Here is a 25,187-nt window from a genome sequence, read left to right as displayed (position 1 = left end):
CAAATGTGTTTTCTATGTCCCTCTTCTTCATCAGCTCTTGACATTCTTCAGCATTCTAATTTTTGTTGGTCTAAAAAGTATAATATACTTCCTCACTATTGTTCTAAATTGCATTTATTTCATTACTAATGAATTTGAACATCTATTCATATGCTTCTTAGCCTTTGAATTCCCTCTTCTGTAAAGTGTTACTCATTTTTTATTGGGGTGGCTGTCCCGTTTATTTGCAGGCATTTCTGATATGCTCTGGGGTTCAGATAACTTGCCGGTTTTAGACATTCATATGTCTTTCTTATTTCCATCTTTGTTGTGAGTTTGTGCAGCTATATGTATATTTTATTGCATTTTTTCCCTTATTTATAAAAATAATTGGGAAATTTAAATATAAAGGTACTAATAGTAACAAAAAGATATGTAGGTCTAATAATCTAATACAGTTGAGATAAAGATAGAAAATTATTGGTGTGCCCAAAATAGTACATCTTTACTGTCAGTTTTAATATTTCTTTGACTTCTGCTGATAAGTGAAGGAAAATAACAAGACTGAAGAACATGTAAATCCTGAAAATGTTAAATCCTGAAAATGTATCTGTGAAGATCCTAACAGGATTCCTTATATAACATGAAATTCCATTGTGTGACCTGTGCACGTTCAACCTGTTCACATTTTGAAGAACAAATTACGCATCAAAAGTCAGGCACAGCTCTTTGAAGGACCAATACACAGACATTGCTAAGTAATGTTCACCACTTCAGTATCCCAACTATAGTATGTTTATAAAATTATAGTTGGTTTCTGCTATGAAGATAGAAGACAGGAGGACTGACAAAGTTCGGAGGGCAAATATTTTATTCTTTAGGGGAAATTTTGAGGGCCTTTTACTCCATAGTTTTTTCATTAGTATAAAGAAAGGGAGTAAGATTTCTGAGGACAGTGGTGATAAAAATCAACTGATGGTTTTTGTAAGATTTGCCTGAAGGGCTTAGGTAAGGTTAATAAACTATATGTAGTCTTTCTTTTCTGTCTTTTTTTATGTGACAAAGCTGTTTTTTTCTTTTTTTATTTTTTATTGAAGTAGAACATATATATATATATATGTTCTATTACCATCTAAAGATGGTAAAAATTTACCATCTTTACCATTATTAAGTATACAGTTAGTTCAGTGGTAATAAATATATTTATATTCTTTTTTCCCCCATTCATCCTCCTTTTCACTCTCCCCTTCCTAGCATCAGATAACCACCAACCTACTCTCTATTTTCATGGGATTTGCTTTTTTATTAATAGCTCCCACATATGAATGAGAACATGCAATATCTAGCTCTCTGTGCTTGGCTAATTTCACTTAATGTCTTCTAGTTGTATCCATGTTGCTGCAAATTACAGAATTCCCTTCTTTTTATGGCTGGATAATATTCCATTGTGTATATATGCCATGTTTTCTTTACTCATTCATTATCCATTGATGGATGCTTACGCTGATTCCATATTTTGGCTACTGTGAATAGTGCTGCAGTAAACATGGGAGTACAGGTATCTCTTTGATATATTGATTTCCTTTCTATTGGATATATACCCAATAGTGGGATTACTGGATCATATGGTATTTCTATTTTTGGTTTTTTGAGGAATTTCCATACTCTGCCCCAAAGTGGCTGTACTTACTTACATTCCCACCAACAGTGTACAAAGGTTCCTCATTCTCTACATCCTCACCAGCATCCGTTATTGCCTGTCTTTTTAATACAAGTCATTTTCTTGTATTTTATTTCTTGTATTATTTTTAGAGACAGGGTCTCACTCCATCACCCAGGCTAGAGTATAGTGGTGTGATCATAGCTCACTGTAACCTCAAACTCCTGAGCTCAGACAATTCTCCCACCTCAGCCTCCTGAGTAGCTGAGACTGTAGGCATGTGCCACTATGCATGGCTAATTTTTTTGATTTTTGGTAGAGTTGGCATCTTGCTCTGTTGCCCAGCCTGGTCTTGAACTTCTGGCCTCAAGCAATGCTCCCACTTCAGCTTCCCAAAATGCTGAGATTACGGCATGGGCCATTATGCCCAGTCTTATGTGTCTGTTTTTTTGCTTTTTGTTGTTGTCATTGTTTTTTACCAGTACCATGCTGTTTTGATTACTATAGCTTTATACTAAATTTTGAAGTCAGGTAATGTGATATCTCCAGCTTTGTTCTTTTTACCCTGAATTGCTTTGGCTATTCAGGTTCTTTTCTGGTTCCATCTAAATTTTAGGAGTTTTTTTTCCATTTCTGTGAATAATGTCATTGACATTTTGATAGAGACGCATTGAATCTTTACTTTCTTTAACTTTTACATTAATCTCTTTCTCTTTACCATCAGCCTGTACATATGTTCAAGTCTCTCGTTTTTTTTTTTTTTTTTTTTTTTTTGAGATGGAGTTTTGTTCTTGTTGCCCAGGCTGGAGTGCAATGGCATGATCTTGGCTCACTGCAACCTCCGCCTCCTGGGTTCAAGCAATTCTCCTGTCTCAGCCTCCTGAGTATCTGGGGTACAGGTACCTGCCACCACACCCAGCTAATTTTTGTATCTTTAGTAGAGACGGGGGTTTCGCTTTGTTGTCCAGGCTGGTCTCGAACTCCTGACCTCAGGTGATCTGCCTGCCTTGGCCTCCCAAAGTGCTGGGATTACAGGCATGAGCCGCCACACCCAGCCTCTACTATTTTTTTTTTTAAAGGCCTCAACCTTGTGTCCCCTTTTAGCCACTGTACTATTTCTTTGCTACTAATGTGAGCCACAGTTTTTGAAAACATAACCTACACTTATGACTGACATTTCCTGACTAGTCACTCTTCCTTTTTTAAAAAATATATGTAGTCATATTAAACATATATAACATTTTATAAGTGATCTTAAATTATTCTAATATCAGAAAGGACAGGCTAGCTTATCCTACTATAACAAACAATCCAAAAATAGTCATTTAGAAGAGCAAAGGTGCATATTTTATGTATGCTATTAATATATGTTTTTTTTGCAGGTCATCAAAGCCTCTGCTCACTATAGTCACTCAGGGACCCAGACTGGGAAGTCAGCCACCATCTTAAGCATCACCAGTTGCCATACTAGAGGAAAAGAGCATCTCATACTAGAACCTTTTTTTTTTTTTGAGACGGAGTTTTGCTCTTATTGCCCAGGCTGGAATGTAATGGCACGATCTCAGCTCACCGCAATCTCTGCCTCCCGGGTTCAAGTGATTCTCCTGCCTCAGCCTCCTGAGTAGCTGGGATTACAGGCACGTGCCACCTCGCCTGGCTAATTTTGTGTTTTTAGCAGAGACAGGGTTTTACCACGTTGGTCAGGCTGGTCTTGAACTCCTGACCTCAGGTGATCCACCCACCTCGCCTCCCGAAGTGCTGGGATTACAGGTGTGAGCCACTGCGCCCGGGCTGCCTATCTTTTTAATACAAGTCATACACATGTTGTTCATTTAGCTCCTCCCTCAAGTGGGCCAAGAGGTGTAATCTTAGGTGCCCAGAAGGCAAAGGGCTGAAAATAGTGTTTGCACTAATGATAGCCACAGTTATATTATGTCACCCTTTCAGGGTGCTAATTCTCAGTTTATTGTGTCTACTCCCTCTTGGTGAATGGCTTTCTCATGTGGTCTTTTGCTTTTTTTAAAACAATTTCAAGATCATTTTTACTGGGCATGATTGTGGAAGAGTTCCTACAAAATGGCTCTGCATTTGCTTCTGGTGAAGAAACTCAGTTGAGGACTTGTTCTTAATGTTTATTTTGTGGTTTGAGATCCTGTGTAATTTGTGGTATATAAATTCAGACTCCATATCTTTGCATCACATAGGTCTGGGGTTTTAATTAATCACTGGATACAGTGTTCCTATACAGAAGGCAGATGACAAGGTTTCTTGTGTTTTCCAGGGATAGTTTTCCTGGTCCTGGTTTCATGGAGGAGGCAGGCCTTTCCAGGGTCCTTGCTTTATATGGGAATATCAGTTCTGATTCTTTGCCTTCTGTGAACCAGGTTTCCTCCTCCCCATTCATGTGTGGTTCCTCAGCCACTACTCTTTTGGGTCTCATACTTGACGCTTTGGTATTGAGTTCCCTCTTTGTTTCTAGCACCTAGGGATTTTAACATGCTGTTATATCTGACATTAATATGTGTTTTAGTGGGAGGGAGTCCACATCTAGGCTTTAGTCACTGTTGAATCATTTCTTCCCCTACCATAGTGAAGCATTTTTTTTTCAATGGCTTCTAATTGACTTTCATTTTATCAAATCCCAGGAATTCTTTTCAGCCTCTTATCTAACCAGACTTTTTTTTTTTTTGCACCATTAAGTATTCCTGAATAAACACTTCTTTTGAAGTGCTCTTCTTCCTTGACTTTTCTGATTCTTTATTACCTTGTAATTGCTTCTTCACTTTAATTCCTGGGGCTTTCCCAAATATATCCACTCACTGAATGTTGATGTTCTTCAAGTTTATGTTCTTTTCCATTGTGGTTTTCTCTACATTCTCTCTTTGTATGACCCCATATATTTTCATGATTATAATTATTACCAAAAGTATATTTCCAGCCTCAACCTTTCCTTTCCTCATATATTCAGTGGCCTGCTGGACACATGCATTTAAGTACCCCAAACTAAGATTATCTAATTGTGGACTCATTACTTTCCTTTCAAAACTCAGATTCTTTTTTTTCCTTTTTTTTTTTTTTTTTAGATGGAGTCTCACTGTGTCACTCAGGCTGGAGTGCAGTGGTGTTATCTCGGCTCACTGCAACCTCCGCCTCCTGGGTTCAAGCAATCCTCCTGTCTCAGCTTCCCAGGTAGCGGGATTACAAGCATGCACCACCATGCCTGGCTAATTTTTGTATTTTTAGTAGAGACAAAGTTTCACCATGTTGGCCAGGCTGCTCTCGAACTCCTGATCTCAAGTGATCCACCCACCTTGGCCTCCCAAAGTGCTAGGATTACAGTCGTGAGCCACTGTGCCCGGCCCCATAAATTCTTTATATTGCTTAATGATACCATCATTTACCTGGTCACTCAGATAGGAAACCTGCCCTTTGATCCTGGACTCCTCTTCTGCAGTCCCTCTTCTACTCAGATACTAGGACTTGGTGTTACCTCCTTAATATTTTAAATATCACACCTAGCTCCTCCCTATGTGGAGTAATCTTCTACCTGTTCCTACCACAATACATAGTTAAGTCATCATTATTCATTTAACAAGTATATATTGGATACTATGTGCCAGGTACTGTGTGGTTGGTGCTGAGGTTACAGTTGTGACTAAGACAGCAAAGTTCCTGACCCCATGGAGCTTTAATCTGCATGTAGGAGAGAGCAAACAAATAAATATGTAATGTATAATATGATGTTAGAAAATAAGCTAGTGCATTGCAGTAACATTTCATTGTCACCTAGTGGTGATTTAGGCAATTTGCAGTCTTTGTTTATTGGAATGTGAATAAAATCTCTCTTGAAGATTCCATCTATAATTAAAGTTAAATACCAGAACTATAACTATTTATCTGAGTTTTATATGTGCAAAAAATAAATTTACTTCAATTGATTTGGAAGTCTGAACAATTGTTTTCATTACATTGTTGAAATATATTCCTTAAAGAATTTGATTGCATATATTGTTTTATATGATTGCTTTTTATTTAAGCTATATTTAGAAAACGTCCCAGAAGTGGAAATATATAGTCAATATATACTCCCCCTCAAGAGTATTTATAATTTTCTTTTCATATAATATTTTGTTTTCAGTCCATTCTCTGAAATATCTGTGTAACCTTTCTATAGGTATCTTTAAAATGATTTGAGTGTTTCAGGAAAAAAACAAACTATAGCTACTGAGTTGAGTGAATACTGGAGTACTTAAATCCCATATCAGTATTTGACAGGAAGGATGTATATTTGGGTGTCTTTTTACCCATTTTATGCTGTTCTTTTGGGCCTGCCACATTTGGTAATGAATCAGTCAACATGTTTCTAAAACCAGCAGCTGAACCATGTAATTAATAACTCTCACTGGGGGAGCGGCAGAACATTGATCTGGGCTTGCTGGGTGAGCTAACTACCATCACACCTGTCCCCATAGTCAAGTTCTGCCAGAAGATGGTGCCAGGTCTTTTGTGGCCTTTGAACACAAACCCGAGTCTTTCCCATAATATCCACATCTTTAAAAGACTCTGGTAGTGCTAATGGAGATGAACTTGGCAGTCTGAAATGAGAAGAAAAAAGGATCCTAGCGTCTAACTTATTGCAAGTAAATGGCTTCTCTCTGGTTTCAGTTGTTTCATTTAGATAAATGCTTCTTGGAAGATGAGACAACACCATTTGCATTTATGAATTTAATCATGGTAGTTACAGCTTAACTATCTGGCTTCAGTTTTGTAGAAATATATACCATCATCTACCTCTTCCCCTCCTTTCTTGATCTTGCAGCCATTCTCTGCTGAGCACATTTCAGTAGTTGGAATAGAGAATAACAGGTGTGTCAGGTTAAAATGATGATTAGAGAGACTTCATTTTTTCTCACAGTGAAATGTTAAAGCTCTGTTTTTGTTAGGGAGTTATAGCTGATATTTCCCACTGGCTATGGCTACTCCTGGATAATAGGAAAGGAGCTGTTGAAAATCTGTTGGAATTGCCCTATCAAATGAGTTGGAGCATAAGATAGAAATTATTCCATATTGGCCCAGGGCTGTTCTGGAAAGGCAGTTATAGCATGTTACCATGTAGCCATCTCATATGCACAAATTATGATACCAAATAATTTTGTGGCTATTCCTGAGTAATGTCCCCGCTATATATAATACAACTTAATTTCCTCTTCTAAAAAAATTATTAGCTGAATGGAGAATGTCTTGTAGCTAGTTGACATGGCTAATAATCAGTTGATTAAGGGATCTAGGATAAATGTTTGTAGTCCTGTATATTTTGTTTTTAATCACATGGAATATGGAATACTGAGAGAGAGAATTTCTGATTCAGGATCCTTTTTAATGGAGAGTGAAATGAAACTTCCCTATCTCATAGCCCTTTTAATGTTTCAAAACATACATTTTCTCATGTTTTCATATGATTGCTTAGGATAAATATTAACATTCCACACATTAGATTGTGGTACATGGCTCAAAAAGGTTAAATAAATCGCTTAAGATCACAGATTAATTACTAATCATATGCCACCCTATATTTGCGAATCACTTTACACTTCAGTTAGTAATTCATACATATCCTATTTTTGTTTCTCCTAATAGTGATAGAGCCAGGTATAGAGTCCAGTTCTCACATTTCCAGTTTTGTAGCTGTACTTCTGAACCTGGTGTTGGCAAACTTCTTCTGTAAAGGGCCAGATGATAAATACTTTAGGTTTTTCAGGCCCAATGGACACAACTAACCAACTTTGCCATTGTAGTATGAAAACAACCATAGATAATAAATAAATAGCTACAGCTGTGTTCTAATAAAACTTTATTTACAAAAATAGGGGTGAGTATGATTTGGCTGACTCCTGCTCTAAACCACTAACTTCCAAACTGCTCCTTACAAAAGGCCTTTTATCGTTCCCATCTGTGTCTCCTTTCAGTCTCCCATGTTTTGAAAGTTGGACTTTGAAACAAACTCAATATTGAATGATAATGAGTGCATACTCCCATGTTTAATTAATTAGAGGCATAAATAAATGATAACCAAAACCAGTCATAGCCATCTTTCTTAAAAGCTGTGATCATTGAGTCAGAAGTAGCTTTGTGATACCCAGAGTTCAATTTCTTATTAAGGGCATAGCCACCTAGCTGATGACTTGAAAATTATATAACTCTTGGCTACTTTACCACTTCTTTCTTTAGCTTCTGTAGTGCCAACCACAGAAAGGGGCCTTCCTTGCCATCAGGTTGTGAGATGAATTCTCTGATGTCTGCATCTCTAGGCTTGCATCTCAGCCACTGTTTCCAGTCACTTAAGGGTTTGTTTGTCAGTCAGATAACTAGAATATAGTTGGCCCACTATATCCATGGGTTCTGCATCTGTGGATTCAACCAACTGCTGTTTGCAGATATTTGAGGGAAAAATAAATGGTTGTGTCTATACTAAATATGTACAGACTTTTTTCCTTTGCTAATATTCTCTAGACAATACAGCATAAAACTATTTATATGGAGTTTACATTAAATTAGGTATTTTAAGTAATCTAGAGATGACTTAGAAGGGAGGGAGGATATACATAGCTTATATGGAAATACTGTGCCATTTTATACAAGGGTCTTGAGCATCCTGGAATTTGGTATCTGCTGGTAAGTCCTGGAAACAACCTCCCACAGATACCACAGATACCTCTTACGGATACCAAAGGATGACTGACTGGACTATATTACATTTGTGAATGTAGATTAAAGTATTTAAATTATAATAATCCCTCTTTTAAGAATAGTAAGGCTAAAAATCTTATGAGAGATGTAGAGTTTTAAATTTTGAAATATAACAAATGGATAAATAAACAAAAGAATGCCTAAATAGTCTTTTCAATTTATGTCATCCAGGACATTAAAAAGAAAAACCTCACACTGAAGTGATCAGTGTGAGTAATCAGAATGGCTGTACTGTGCTGATAGAATTCTGGGAACAGCAAAGAAATGTGTCTTTTTGTTAGACTGCATAGTTTTTCCTAGAGAAACTATATTTCCTTTTGGAATATTGAAAATGGTTTATGTATCTCCATGACTGTCCTGGGACTGAGATTTGCCAATTGCTTACGTTAGACACCTCTCTAATGTGTAGAATTAATTTCTTAGTTGGGTGTTAATTGAAATTTTATATGTAAGTAGCTGAGAGTCCTCATTTTAATCACAATAAGAGGAGTGAAATCCTCAAAGAAGCTGCTCTGAGGAACAGTGGATTGGTCTCAACATGAAACAGTGAATGGCTGGTCTTCAGGCCTGACCTCTGAGGTAATGTCTCAGAACTGAGTTTTCAATAAAATAGATAAAGAATTTTTATTAAGTTTCCTGAGCTGGAAACACATCCATCCTCTCATTTTGCTGGACAATGTGTTTACCATTAAGGGCCTGCCCGTCTCAGGGAGAGCTCAAGGCAACGTGGAGGGCATGCAACCCTGCCTCAGGGGGAAGTGAAGCTTGGCTGAATCCCAGTTGCATTACAGGTCCTGGTGGAGATGCTGACCTTTTGCCCTTGTCCTTGGGAAATTCATCAGTTCCTAGAGCTACTAGAGATTGCAAGACATTATCTCATTCAGCCCTCTGACTCCAAGTAGGAATTCACTTAAATTATCTCTGGCAAAGGAGAATGTCCTCATGTACTACTAGTATAATTAAAAATTAATTTTAAAGATTTTTAAAAATTACCTGTGGGAGATTTTGTTCTACCTATTCTTAAGATCTGTAGGGATAGTGAGTTGCCTTGCTATCCTATGAGAAGTGATGATAATTAGAGCTTACATATATTGAGCATTTTTTTTCCTGCGTGCCAGATACTGAAATAAAGACTTTCTGTGCATTCACTTATTTAATCCTCAGAGCTACCCAGTGGGGCAGATACTGTTCTTGTCCTCATTTTACAAATAAGAAGACTCAAGGTCACAACTCCCAAGTGACAGAGTGGGGATTTGAAACACTGGCTTGTCTTCCTCTAAAAGCTGTGCTCTCGACCTCTGGGTTATTCTGTCTCCCCCAGTTATGGTACTCGCTTTGTCTTCTTATTGTGGTTCTCTTCAGGGGATACATTATTATTAGGGTATATAAAGAATTATATAATACAGTACAAATCGAGGGATTTGGAGGATTAAGGAATTAATGCTATTCCTCTGAGTCCTACCTGTTATTAATTAACATGTGCAGTAAGTATTTACTCACATGATAAAGCTGCTATACAAGGAAGCAGTTTGTATGGTTCTGGATTTCCCCCCCTGCTAAATGCCCCAATACTGCTTTAAGTTTTAGTTTGTTCTTATTATGTGGAAAAGGGGAGAAATTAGGCCAGTGAATTACCAAGCCCTCACGGAAAGAGGTAGGAAACAAACTTGCAAAAAACGATGACTTGAAATAAGAGTGTAGACCTTTATTCTTGGCCCCATAGATTAGCCCTATAGTTTTACAAGATATTTTGGGCAGGATATTTTCTATCTGCTTGAGTAAGCAACTCCATTGTGGCTTCAGTAGGTGTGTATTATGAAGGACAGAGCTGCAATCAGCAAAGTGGTATCATATTCCAAGTTTTTCCTCCTCTTTCTTAACTATTGAACTGGAAAAAAAAATTAGCCACTTATTTAGGTAGTGTATGATGTAGGGTGCATATTGGTTATCTTCACAATATTTTTTTAGTTGTCAGTGTTAAGAATTGTATTCTGTTTTAAATTCTAACATCCTCCTTAATTTAAGAGCACCTTTGGAATTAACTCTTATTTTTCCATGATGAAGAAGAGCCTGAGAAAGTAGTGGAGAATAAGGTAAATTCAGCCCCCAGCCTGGCCCCTAGTTTCCAGGCTGGCTACAGTGAGAACTGTCAAGGAGATAGATAGGGGCTCTAAGGTTTCCTGGAGTTTTCAGCCATGTGTGGGCACCACATGTGGTGTGTTCAGTGAATACAAATACAAGAACACATGCTGTTTCCATTAGGGACACTTCAGACCCCTCTCTGTCCCCAGCCTTACTGCAGAGTTGAATGGGTCATTTATCATAGGCCACTTACTAATACTGACTGGGCTTCAGGCCCTGCTGCAAGTAAGCAGCAAACAGTGTGACTGAGTTCTTTTAGAATGTTTATCATACTATGATATTGTTTGTTAACAATTCACAATTCATTTGCAAAGAAGGGGTTTACTAGCTGCTTCTAAAAGGGATTTTTTTTGTATTAAAAATGCAAATCTGACCATGTGCCTACCTTACTTAAACCCTTCAATGACTCATGGTAGGTAGTCAAAACCATTCAAGATGGGATCCTCCCTTCTCTGCAGCCTCATCCCCTTCTGTTATCTCTAGAAAGCTTAACTGCTTTTAGTTCTCCACATATATCATATACATTTTAGCCTTTTCTTGACCTCTGTTTGTTTTGTTGACAAGGCCTTTCTCTGCCTTCTTTGTCAAGGTAAAGTATTCTCATTCTGTAAGAGTTAGGTCAGACATCACCTCCCTTTCCCCCAGCAAAGCTTCTCTGTTTCTCTTCCCCCAGTCTGGGCTTGGTATCCTCTGTGTGCTCAGAGAATAGTGAGATGTCGTCTGTTATAGGTAGCTCTGATCCCACTGTAGTGAAGCAATCTGTTTCCATCTCTGTCTCACGGTATAGCAGCCTAAAGGCTCGACTACATCTCTTTTCTCACCTACTCTTGGGTGCCCAGCCCAGTGCCTCAAGCAGCATAGGGGCAGCCAATAGTGATTCTTGAGCTGAGTTGAACTGTAAGCAACTCTCAGCTTCACTCAGGCAGTCGCATATGATTCTCATTGTATTCCTTATCCCAGTGACTTACACACCCACACCATGAGAAAGTTCATGCTGAAGAGCTGGCTGGCAGTGTGACTCCCTCAATTTTCTGTGATTGAAGAGCCCAGATATACAAACTGTACAATGTTTTCCTTCCTGAATGTTGTCACTAGAGACACTCTTTATTGAGTGTTGTCCCTGGCAGTCCTAGCAGGCACCCAGCAGCTGCATCATCTATTGCTTATACTTATGAAAAAAGTAGTGTCTTAGAAAGAATGCCACGTATCTTGATCTTAATCATTTTTCTTTTATATTTGGCGTAACTGCCCAGGGTCAGACAGATCTTGCCCTCAGGTAGGGCTCTAGTAGAAGTTTCCCATTGCTTCAGTGTGTGCTTGCATGCTGTTTACTTTCAAGAAATGCATTTTTTTTTCCTAACCAGGTGTTGGGGTGTATAGATCTTCCTTTAAAAAGCCATTTTCATTGAAGTGTAGCACATCCCCATCTCTTATTCTGCCTTATTTTTACTAATTTATGATGCTGGGTCTTCCTTCTTCTTGACATTTTTTCAAGAGGCCCCATAGCACACTAAGAATAATAGGAGCTTTGAAGTCAGAGACCTGGGGTGAAAGCTGAACTACACCACTTACTAGATTGTGGTCTTCGGTCTGTTACTTAGCCCCATTGATCCTCAATTTTCTCATTTGAAAATGAAGATAGTTCCTTTGTCATTAGGTTGGTATGAGGATTCAGTGAGGTAATTTATATATGTAAGGTGCCAAATACTTGGTCACTGTGATCATTACCACATGCAGCTATGCTAGGGTCTATTCCTAGCATAGTTGCATAAAATACTGACACATGAAACAAGTAGCAATATAAGATATTACATGAAAAGTATTAAGATTAGCTTCTCAAAGAATCACAGAGTGTTATAGACCAGAAAAAAGCCTTAGAGTCCATCTAGTCTAGCCTCTTTATTTTACAGATTCAGCAAACATTTCTTGAATACCTGTTTTATGCCAGACCTTGGGGTGGTGTGTTGGCATATCATAACTCATTCAAACCTCAAAACAGCACTGATGTAGATATTTCTATTCTCTATTTTAGAGATGAGGCCAAATGATCTGCTCAGTAAGTGGAAAAGGAGGATTTAAACCCAGGTCTCTTGTGTACAAATGCTATGTTCTTTCTATTATTAAACATTGTATTCCTTCGTTTAACAAATATATGAATGTGTAGTATGTGTAAGGGACGATGTTGGGCTCTTAAAGATGAAGTTTTTCTACCATTAAAGCTAAGAGTAAATAAGAACAGAGCTCACTGTTTACTTTTAGCTTCATGGAAGATGTATACTTAAGCTTCCCTTTGAAGGATGGGTAAGAGTTTGATAGAAGAACATAGGAAGCGTTTCAGATGAAGTAATAGCATAAGTTAGGAAACAGGAAAATTCAAGACGTATTCATGAATATTTACTGTCACTCTTTGATTGCAGTGAAAAGTTCGTATAGGGGGCTAAGATTGGAAAGGAGCCTGATTGTGAAAGGTCTTACTGGCCAGGTTGAAGAGCTTGACCTTTGTTCTAGAGGTAGTGGTAAATGTTAATTTGTCTGTAGTGTGGTGAGTCATTGAAAGCAGTCTCATTAGCTTGATCCAACATTAAAGACAAAAGTGCCAATGAGAAAGACTACAATGTTTAACATTTATTTGTGAATTGCATTTTTTTAGTGCATCATGTGAAACGCATAGGGTACTTTGGCTAAGAACATTGTAATTATAGCTCATAAGTTTGCAGTATAGTGAAATGTTCATTTCTTTTGTGATGTTTTGGAGTCCACCCTAAAAAATAGGATTTAAGTTCTGACTATACCATTTATTAACAGTGTGACCTTAGATTCAGCCTCCTCATCTATAAAACTGGGAAAATCATTAATATGTGTGTACCTCCTTACTTTACAGAATTGGCCTAAGGATGAAATAGAGTCATTACCATGTGCTGATAAATAATGGTATTGGTATCATTGTAATTGTTAATAATAGGAGCTGCATACTCTTCCTGCGGCATTTTGGTTTTATATTAGTTGAAAGTCTATGATTTTGCCTCCATTATAAAGCATGAGAAACTGTTAAGATAGTTATTCAATTTTCATGCATCTGTTAAATAAAATTTCTGCTTCTAAACATTATCAGAATCCCAAAGGGAAGCTACTGTTCCCTACCATTTGTGAATATAAGCATGACTTCTGAAAAACAACTCTCCACAATATAAAAATGAAAGTCTGGCTCTGCTTTATCTCTCCACATTCTGTTCTAGCTAGCTCTAAGGGCATTTGAATGATAACTGCTTTCTTTCTGAATACATAATGTTTCTACTTGAACTTATCTTGCTTGTAGGCATGACACAAGCAACATGAAGGCTGGGCACTTGCAGTAGACCTCCTTCTAGGTGTATGTGGATGGCCAGCTAGATCACTTTCACTTCACTGAGCTGTGAAATTGACACCAAATTGTGCTATTAGCTTGTTTCTGAAGGGTATGTTGTGCTGGATATTTTCTTCTTGCTTGCACGGTACATGAAAAAAGATGACAAGATAAAAATGTCCCATAAATGAACATGAGCAAGAAAATTTAGATGTAATTTGTCATGAATTAAAAACATTGAATAATGGATCAAAAGCCCCTGGAAGCAGAGGTGCTGAGAATTCAGAGCAGCCGTTTAGTACTCGAGGAAGAGAAAATACAGAGCTTTAGGTTTCTCTTTTGAAGCTTATTTGCCTTCTTTATACCCTGATAGCAAGAGAACAATTTCTGAAGTCAGTTAAATCATTCAAGAGCACTTGCCTATCAGTTCACTGATTTAGATATAGCAGCGTGTTTTCTTGAGTTTTTTCCTTCTATATAGTTGAATCATCCTTGGCCTACCTTCTGATTAGAAAATCAAGATACATTATTTCTCAGTAAATTATTTTCCTCATATTTGAAAGGAGACGAAGGGTAGCTGTAAATGTAGTGGTTGAAGGAGGTTTCTCTGAGTGGAATCCATGTTGTCTTTATGAAAGCATTCTGTGTGTTAAAGCAGTGGCTGCTCTCCATCTAGTCTTTGCCTTTTCCCTCTGTTCTTCTCCTAGAGATCTACTTATTTCATTCTGTCACTCCCCTCAGGCTTTTACTCAAACCCGCCCAACTCTGCCTGTCCTCCTTCCTTACTACTTTATTTTCCCCTCAGATCTTACCACTGGTCTAACTTATTGCCATGTTTATTGATTCTTGGCATATATATTTTTCACATTTTAGCATTTCTGAAATCGATATATCTAATAATCAGTGACATCTTAGATTCTGCAAAATAAATATGTATAATTTATTTTCCTTACTGTCTTTTTCTCACCTCTAAAATCTAAGCTCCATAAGGACAACGATTTCTCTTCATGTTGTGCGTTCTGTATCTTTAGTGCCTGTAACAGTGCTTACCACATAGTAAGTGTTCAGTACATATTTGTTGAATGAATCAAATGAACTGTCTGTGTTCAAGGAAGTTGGGGGACAGCTATTCTAAATTTATTTCTCTATCCTTATGTCCTCTCCCCACCTTCCACTCCTTTTACCTTTTGCCTGCTTGTTTTTTCTGTGTCAGAGGACATTCTCATTATGCCTGGACCCCATCCCACCCCACATGCCACTAAAGCAGTGAGGCTTACAGTAGCTATCTAATCCACGTTCTCTAAAACTCAAGCCTCAAACTCTTAAGAATTTTGCTGCTGGGCCAGATCTTACTTTATCTAGCTCTGTAGTCTGTAGTTCATGATAGCATCAAAACTCACACAGTGTAAGGGGAGTACTTTTCAAACTCCCTGTGGTTAAATATCAGTCTTAAATTTCTAATCCATCACAGATTAGCACTTTTGTAAAATACAAATAAAAACACACAGAAAAATGAAAAAAAAAAAAAAGGGAAAAAAAGAGCCAAATATGAAAACTCCAGGTTTTTTTTTTTTGTTTTGTTTTGTTTTGAGACGGGGTCTCCCTCTGTCACCCAAGCTGGAGTGCAGTGGCACGATCATGGCTCACTGCAACCTCTGCCTCCTAGGCTCAAGCGATCCTCCTGCCTCCCAAGTAGTTGAGACTACAGGTGTGTGACAGTGTGGCTGGCTAGTTTTTTTTTTTTTTTTTTTTGTAGAGAGGGGGTTTTGCCAGGTTGCCCAGGCTGGTCTCAAACTCTTGGGCTCAAGCAATCCACTTGCTTTGACCTCCCAAAGTGTTGGGATTAGAGGTGTGAGCCACTGCACCTGGCCCAGTTTTTTTTTTTTTTAATTGATTTTTAAAGGATTTTAAATATTTACTCTCATTTTCTGTACCTATCTTGTCACAGACCAGTAATAGTTTGCACATCAGCACCATTCTACATACTTTGAGAGACAGTGTATCAGGTCATGCCTGCCCAATTTGATATCAATTTAATTTTAACGTGTCATCTAAAATGAATCTGCTTATTATTACTTCCAGCCTCTTTCATATTATTGGTCACAGACATTAAGTAAAATTGAAACTTATTTAATCCAGTCAGCACCAGTAATTAGTTGGTTAATGGAAAAAAATCATTTAAAATAGAAATTATAACAAAGATATATACATATTCAAACATATTATTTCAATTAAACATAAAAAAACACTGACCCAATAACCTTAAGATATAGAACAAATGACTTTTCTTTAATTCAAGGCTTAGAGTTCTGTAAAATAATTCCTGCATAAACCACGTCCATTTACAATTTCATTTTCTTCAAAGAGGTGTAAAAATTGAGTGCATCACTTAAAAAGAAATCTAAGTGTACAACCTCTCTAGATTTTTATGGCTTTTTCTAATATTTTATAATTATTTTACCTATATCAAATTTGCCTCAGATTCATTGTCTTTTGAAAGTATTCACTGTAGTTTTTAGAGAAACAAGAGCTTTTTTCCTACACTTGTAGTTCATCAGTTTCTGTCAGATGGCATAATTACTGTAACAAGTAAATGTGATATAAACTTATTTGGGAGCAGTCATAACAGACTCTTGGTAAAGTGTACCACCCACTCCATTAGAAGGAGTAAAGGGCTGGGGAATGCTGGAGAGTAGACACTAGTCACAGGTAATTGGTGTGCTGTGGCACCAGGCAGTGTATTCCACTGAGGGAACAAAAAGCAGAGGCTATCTGTGAGTTGTTATGAAGATCCCCCGAAATAGTTTCTGCTATGTCATTTTACTTACCAGTGCTTCTTTTCTTATCTTCAAAGTATCACTTTTAAGCTTCTTGTAGTACTCCTAGAATTCTGTTGAATGAGTCTTTTTTTGGCCATCTCTTTATGATTAGAAATGCTTCATTTATATCCTTACTTAGCATTTTTATTTACAAAAAAAGCCTGATATTTTTTAGTGTATAACCACAAAACACATCCTAATTCCTTATTTTATTTCCCTTTCTCTATACTTCCTCTAGTTTCATTATCACTTTGTTACATTGTCATAACCAAACTACTTCAAGTCCCATACCTAAAGCATGAGGGAGTAAGAAGCCTATTTTTGTAACTTTTTATTTTTATATAATTCCGAACTTACAAAAAAGTTGTAAAATTAGTATAAAGAACTGCTGTGTACCCTTTACCCAGATTCAATAATTATTTTCCCCATTTGTTTTACCATATTTTCTCTCTATATATATATTTTTAATCTCGAACCATTTGAGGGTAAATTACATACAGTTGCCTTTTGCCCCGAAATACTTAAATTTGTATTTATTGAGAATAAGGGTATTCTCTTACATAATCATAGTCCAGTTATCAAATCCATAGCTCGTACTCAAATTTTATATTAATATTAAATAAATTATCCCAGTAATGTTTGATCTGCTATTTTTCCTTGTCCAGGATCCAATCCAAGATTAGATTTTGCATTTAGTTTTCATGTCTGCTTAGAACCTCAGCCATTCTTTGTGTTCCTTGACCTTGACACTTTTTAAGAATACAGGCCATTTATTTTATAGAATATTCCTTAATTTGATTATCTAAGTTTCTTCATGATTAGATCCTCGTTTTCCATTTTGGGGGCAAAAATACTACAGAAGTGATACTTATTCTTCTCAGTACATCTTATCAAGAGACGCATGGTATTGGGGTGCTTCATACCTGGGGAAATGAACTTTGATTATGTGGTTCAGGTGGGGTCTGCCAGGTTTCTCTATCGTGAAGTTACTATTTTTTCCTTTTGTAATTTATTAGCTATTTGTGGGGAGATATTTTGAGACTAGACTTTGTGCATTTTCTGTTCCTTCCTTCTATATTGATGTTTTACCAGAAAGAGCTTTCCCTTGTCCACCATTTATTTATTCATTTGTATCAGTGTGATCTCATGAATTAATTTATTTCCTATTTTGCTAAATGGGTTAAAGGACTATTTCTATTGTTATTTAATTTGATTTGCTACTCAAATTGTCCCAGACTGGGAGCCCTTTTAAGCTAATTACTACATTCTTTTGACTTGTCTCCATTATTCTTTGAGCATTTATTTACTTTCTGGTGCAGCAAGATGTTCCGGCCTTATGGTTTGCCTTCCCTGCCCAGGTCCCACAAGCTGCCATTTCTTTAGTTAGCCCTGGTTCCCTTTAAGGGAGAATGGTTTAGAAATCAAGATCTCTGTGCTAGGTGTGCTCATTTCTAATGAGGTATCAATGTTTTGGGGTCCTCTCTGGAGACTAAGCTAGGGAAAAATACATATTTATACATGTATGCATGTATTTGTGTGTATATAGATGTATACAGATATATACATATGTATACCTATAGATACATGTTTATATATACATGTGTGTATACACCATTTATATACATATATCTGTAGCTATTTCTGTATTATATTTTTAAAAAGTATTAAAGATTGTGAATCCTTATAGATACCCCCAATTCCAATTTAATACCACAGCAGAATTCTTTCTAGTCTTCTTCTTTCTGTATGTGTCATTCCCTTCTCCAACAGTGAGGAACATGACTTTCTGTTATTCTCTGTATATTATCTCAGTCCTCTAATATACAGAATATGGTTTCAGAAGTACTAATTCATACCACTGTAAAACAAACTCCCTAACAAATTCAGTATTTCCTAAGGATTGTTTTTGTCTTTGCCTGAGGGCACATAGTCAAAATACTGGGTTGAAAAGTTTCTTGGGTTAGTTCTTATTCTTTAATATGATTCTATTACTCATTTGAAATACAGTCAGCTTCATTCATTTCTGTCATCTAGTGGACAGAGGTCAGGGATGCTGCTAAACATCCTACAATGCACAGGACAGCTCCCACAACAAACAATTATTTATTCCCAAATGTCAGTAGTGACATTGTTGAGAAACCCTGGTCTAGAAGCAGTGAGAGGTGATGAGGGAATGAGAGGTAAGTCTAAAGAAGATTAGATCTCCTTCAGGGCAGTTCCTTCAGGAAAGGCTGTTACAGATTCTTAGGCAAGTAGAGACCAACCCTTGGGGGCTCAAGGTCCTCATCTTCATCAGAATATGCCCATATGTCTCCATCCCTTTTTTCAAGTCCCATTCCTTTCTAATCAATGTTTCCTGTGAGAGCCTGGTAGAGTTCCTAGGGGAAAAAAACCCAAAAAACCTACATGAGAGCAATAACCTCTCTGTGTCTGTGTTCTCCATAGGCTTCATGCTCTCATGCTAGACTATGTTAAGCCTTTGGCATTTGGTAAAACTGCTTTGTTTAATCTTCCTAGTGGCTTTTATGATATTTAGCAGCACCTATCTCAGGTAAGCAAATGCTCATTCTGTCTGTAGTTGCTTGCTTCTCTATATATTTTAGGTTAGTTATCTACCCTGTGACTTTACTTCTCTGATGGATTTAAGAAAAGTCATTGATTTGTACTTTGTCCAGCTTTTTTTCTTCTTGTATGGTAGAGTGGTGCTCTTTCCAGTTTTATATTTCCAAGCTGAAATAAAAAGTCACTGGTCATATTTTAAGTTCTCAATAGCCACATGTGGCTATTGGCTACCATATTGGACAAAGAAGATTGTAGAATATGTCCATTATTGCAGAGTTCCGTTGAACAGAACTGTTAGAAGGGAAATTGAAGCAAAAGGAAAGAAAAAGAGTAAAAATTCTGCTTTGTTCATGATGGAATAACTAGTCCTTCCACTGTAAACAACTACAGCATTGGTCAGTATATATGAAAATACTGTTTTCAGACCTGAGCAAATCACGCAGAACTGTGATCCCTGACAGAAGGGAAATAGAGCATTGAACCTTACAGTTACTCTGTTTCTATCTAGAATACTTTGCAGGTCATGTCGTAAGGAGAGGAACCTCATAGAGCACAATGGTTTCATTGAGTTGAGGAAAAATAGATATTAGTTTGGGGAGTCTGAACCATCTGGAATTTGTGGAACAGAGACAGGAAGGGGCAACAAAGAGAAAGACCTCCAGAAATCTATATGTGAGTCCTCTTCACTGTTTGGGTGAATACTGTGCTATACTTGTGTGAGGTTAGTTTCCACAAAGCCAGGCAAAAAATAATTATTGAGGGAAAGAACAACTACCTGGGAGTTGAACAACTACCAGAACTACCACATGGCCAGACGGAAAGACGTTGTTGAACACCCAGGACATTTAATAGAGACCCTAAAAAGGCTGTATCTTAGAAGTAGAACTAAACAGCCCTGGTAAAGGCTATGCTCGACTCATCCTTAAAAAACTTAAAAACAAGTCTTAGAATAGGCTGATTTGCAAGTAAATGACACAGATGATGGAATTAACAGACAAGTACTTTAAAACAGATATTATAAACATTTTCAAAGATTTAGAAGAGAACATTTGATAGAATATAAAAGAACTGGAAGCTCTGTGAAAGAACCAAATGAAACTTCTGGATTGGAAAAATACAATTTCAGAAATGAAAAATGACTGGATGGGCTTAATAAGAGATTAGATACAGCTGAAGAAAAGATCAGATAACCTAAAGATGCATCAGTAGAAAACATCCAAACTGAAGCAAAGGAAAAAAGACCAAGGAAAATTAATAAAACCTCAGTGATCCATTGGATACTATTAGGTAGACTAGAATATATGTAATTGAACTCCCAGAAAGTGGGCATACAAATATTTGAAGAAATAATGATGAAGGAATTTCCTAATATGAAATTTACATACCCAAAGAGCTGTGAACCCCATTCGTGCAGTAAAAACATAAAGTAAGTCACAACTAGGCACAACATAATCAAACTACTGAAAATAAATGATAAAAGAGAGAATCTGAAGAACAGCCAGAGAAACTACATTACATAAAGAGGAACAAAGATAAGAATGAGTACTGACTTCTCATTAGAAGCAATACAAGCCAGAGAACGATGGGATGATATCTTGGTAATGTTAAAAGAAAAACTCTCCCCCCAGAATTCAGTATCTAGCAAAAATCTGCTTCAAAAATAGAGGTGAAGTCAACATTTTCAGCAAAGGCTGAGAAAAATTACTGCCAGCAGATTTGCACTAAAGAACTATTAAAGGAATTTTTTCAGGTGGAGGGAAAATGATACCAGAAACTTGATTCTATACAAAGGAAAGAAGGGAGGCCAAAATTTAAATATGTAGATAAATATAAGTGATATCCCTCATTTTTTCATGTATTTTGAAGATTTTATTTAGAAGATGTTTGACTAGGTAACACAGCAGTGATAACAGTATATTGTGGGGCTTATAACATGTTTAAAAACAATACATTACAATAATAGCTCAAAGAATAAGAGGGAGAAATGAAAGTACATACCGTTGTAAGATTCTTACATTATACATAAAGCAGTTAATATTATTTAAAGGTAGACTGTACTAATTTAAAGATGTGTACTGTAAACCCTAGCAGTCTTTCTCAACTGGAGTTCCTCATTTCAACCATGAAACACAGAAAATGATTTGAGTAACTGCTGTCTCAATTCTCCTAAGAATGGAATGTAACCAGTACTATTCTAGGATGCGTGGGAGAGGGGTTAGATCATAACATACAGTGGACACGTTAGGACATTATTGTTTAATTCTATCATAGAATCTCAGTTGAAGAGGGCTGTGGAGAGCAACCATTGAGAAAGAAAAAGGGAGAGAAAAGGGTGGGGAGAGAGCGAGAGAGAGAGAGAGAGAATGCACTAGCGAGCGAGAGCACATGAACAAGAACACAAAGTCAATAGAGGAGATAAAATTAGATCCTAAAAAATGCTCACTTGATCCAGAAGAAGGCAGGATAAAGAGGGGAAAAAGGAACAAAGGAGAAATGGAGTTCCAGGTTTTAGTCAGCCATTACTTTAATCAGGTAATTACTTTGGGAGAGGCCATTATAGGTTCTCAGGCAAGGAAAGATTAGCCTTTAGGGGTTTGAAGTCCTCAGCTTCATTAGAATTTGCTTGTATGTCTTTATCCTATTTTTCAGAGTTCCATTCCCTCTATCTCCTAATTAGTTTTCTGAAATCTTGAACCTGTGGCTTCAGAAAATAAGGACATCTTTCAGGACAATCATAGAGAAGCTTTCTGGTTCCTTTCTCTGAACGTACGCTGGAATTTAAAGTGTTGAGATAATAATTTTCTTTTCCTCAAGTTCTCCAGCATGCTTAGGAAGCAGTTGACCAAGCCCATATCCTTAAACTCTATTTCCACTAACATGTACTGTTGTACAATGGCATCAGCGTCTTGGTCACCCGAAGCTTTGCAGTTTATTGGCACTTGACTTCAGGTGACTACAGGTAATACTTGTATTATCTGTTTGTCACTGTATGCCACCTATTACCAGTGTCCTATTTATCACTATCAATAGGGTCACGAATGCCTTTAAAGACTTAAGTCTAGGCAGATCAAAGAACCACTTCCAGATTCCCATCCTTTTCATTCTTTACCTTGGAATTCTACTCCGAACACCAATAATAATATCAGTCATGCAAGCAAATTCACTATGCATGTTACAGGATAAGGAATTTAATACAGGATGGACATTATGCAAATGTGGGAATAACTAAAGAAATGAAAGTTCAAAAGAGGGTGTTGGAAGATCAATGCAAAAGTCACCAATCTCTCTTCCTGAAGCTGGTGCAAGTGGACAAACTGGAGCTGGCAGAAAAACCTGAGAAGCCAAGCATGTCTAGCTGCGGAACTAGGATTGTGAAGGTGGTGTGTGGAGGGGATCTGTGGGGAAGATGTTGCTTCTATGTAATCATTACGAGGCATTTGGTGATGGACCTGGGACTGCTGTTGGTCAGCAAGATCAGCAGTCACCTGGAGAAAGATGAAAAACTGGAACTTACCAGGCACCATCACATTAGTCAATGAACACTCTTAGAAAGCAGTAGCTGCTATTTCACTTCCACCTCCCAAGTTTCTTAAAAGTTCGTCTTTTGGCATATTCTAACCTGAACCCATACAAAGAAGAGGGTTCCAGGAATTGTAGTTCCAACTTAACGAAGTTAACAATAGAACAGTTACATGGTTTCAGTTTTTACATTTTAATCTATGATCCATTTGGAGTTTATCCTTGTGTATAGTAGGAGGTATGGATCTAATTTTTATCTTTTCCCAAAGACTGTTCAGTTTTCCCCATCAACATTTATTAAAATCTTCTTCAGTGCTTTGAGATGCTACCATTACCATATTCTAAATTTCCTTATTTAGTTGTGTGTGTTCTGGACTTCATGTTCTATTCCAGTGTTCTTTTTGTCTGTTCAGACACTACTACCATGTTGTTCTATTCTAGAAACTTTATAAAATGTTTTCTTATCTGACAGGGCTAGTCTTCCTTTATAGTTTAAAAGCCTGCATTTAAACCCCATTCTTATCTAACTTTAGCTAGAACCTCACTTATAGCAGTGTTTTACCTTGAATATTAGGAATTATTAATGGAAAGGAGAAATCTGAGATTTAGAGGCCAGTTAGATTTGCCACTGATTACTATGGAGTTTTAGTGAAGGTGAAGGTAATTATCCTTTCCTAGATGGAGTTGAGGGAAGGCAACAGACCAGGCATCAAATGCTAGTACAAATATTACTTTCTTCTCTGGTCTCTTCGTCTTGCCTATTTTAGAATAAAAAAACAAAACAATAAGGACATTATGAGAATAACAAAGAGCAGTAAAGTCTGGACTAAAAGAAAGTGATCTGAGGGCTGGTGGCAGCTTTGCCACTGACATTTCTTGTGACTCTGGGAGAGCTGTTTCATCTCTTTGGGCTTTCATTTCCCAACTGCCATATGAGAGGGCTAGATTAAACATCTCAGTCTTTCCTTTTCTAATATTATATGATTCAACCTCATAATTCTGCGTATCAAAAAGTCCCCTTCCTTGGCAATAACATAAAAGATCACAACTCAAGTTGGAGGTAATCATTAGCTGGTTGTCTATCAGTGAGTATATTTTAGGAGCTTATTGTGTATAAGCTCACATTCCCACTGGAACAATTTAGCATCACAATTCTAGTTTAGAAGTAAATTCTATTTGTGGGGCGTAGTGAAGGCCACTTACCTAGTATGCCTCTGAGGATTCAGGAATTTTACTCACACCCTTATTTCACTATATATAGATAAACACTTCAAGGGATCTCAGCTTCTCCCTAATTCTGTATAGTGTTTAAATTAGAAGATGAGGCCGGGCGTTAGTGGCTCATGCCTGTAATCCCAGCACTTTGGGAGCCGGAGGTGGGCGGATCACTTGAGGTCAGGAGTTCGAGACCAGCCTGGCTAACATGGTGAAACCCTATCTCTACTAAAAATACATAAATTAGCTGGGTGTGGTGGTGCACACCTATAATCCCAGCTACTCAGGAGGCTGAGGCAGGAGAATCACGTGAACCCAGGAGGCTGAGGTTGCAGTGAGCTGAGATCGTGCCACTGTACTGTAGCCTGGGTGACAGAGGGAGACTCCTTCTCAAAACAAACAAAAAAAATTAGAAGATGAGGCTAATGTAGAATTTTAGGTCCTGGTAAGTGGTGGCTCACGCCTGTAATCCTAGCACTTTGGGAGGCCCAGGCAGGCGGATTGCCTGAGCTCAGGAGTTCGAGACCAGCCTGGGCAACACAGTGAAACCCCATCTCTACTAAAATACAAAAAATTTGGCCAGGTGCGGTGGCTCATGCCTGTAATCCCAGCATTTTGGGAGGCCGAGGCCGGCGGATCACGAGGTCAGGAGATCGAGACCATCCTGGCTAACATGGTGAAACCTGTCTCTACTAAAAAAATCCAAAAAATTAGCCGGGCGTGGTGGCAGGCACCTATAGTCCCAGCTACTCGGGAGGCTGAGGCAGGAGAACAACGTGAACCCGGGAGGCGGAGATTGCAGTGAGCCAAGATTGTGCCGCTGCACTCTAGCCTGGGCGACAGCAAGACTCTGTCTCAAAAAAAAAAAAAAAAAAAACTAATTTGCTAGGTGTGGTGGTGGGTGCCTGTAGTCCCAGCTACTCAGGAGGCTGGAGAATCACTTGAACCCAGGAGGCAGAAGTTGCAGTGAGCTGAGATTGCACCACTGCACTCCAGCCTGGGCGACAGAATGAGACTCCATCTCCAAAAAACAAAAAAGGTCCTTTTTCTCTAATAATTTTAGTAAATTCTTCCTTTGTCATTTAACTCGTGATCTATTAGACTGTAGTATGCACATTAGTTATGGCTTATTGTGCTCTTGTAACAAATACAATACATGCCTTTGAGTGGTGTGATGTATTGCTGGTGAGTCTGTAATGTC

General features: G+C 37.6%; 1 protein-coding gene across 6 annotated transcripts in view; it reads left to right on the top strand.

Moving 5' to 3' along the window:
• TTC28 (tetratricopeptide repeat domain 28) overlaps positions 1 to 25,187 on the top strand; it is a 700,618-nt gene that overhangs the window by 417,576 nt on the left and 257,855 nt on the right. The window lies entirely within an intron of this gene.

The sequence above is a fragment of the Pan troglodytes genome, chromosome 23 (assembly GCF_028858775.2).
Source record: "Pan troglodytes isolate AG18354 chromosome 23, NHGRI_mPanTro3-v2.0_pri, whole genome shotgun sequence".
Taxonomy (NCBI): Eukaryota; Metazoa; Chordata; class Mammalia; order Primates; family Hominidae; genus Pan; species Pan troglodytes.
The sequence above is the reverse complement of the archived record's forward strand: the minus strand, read 5'-3'. Positions and strand labels throughout refer to the sequence as shown.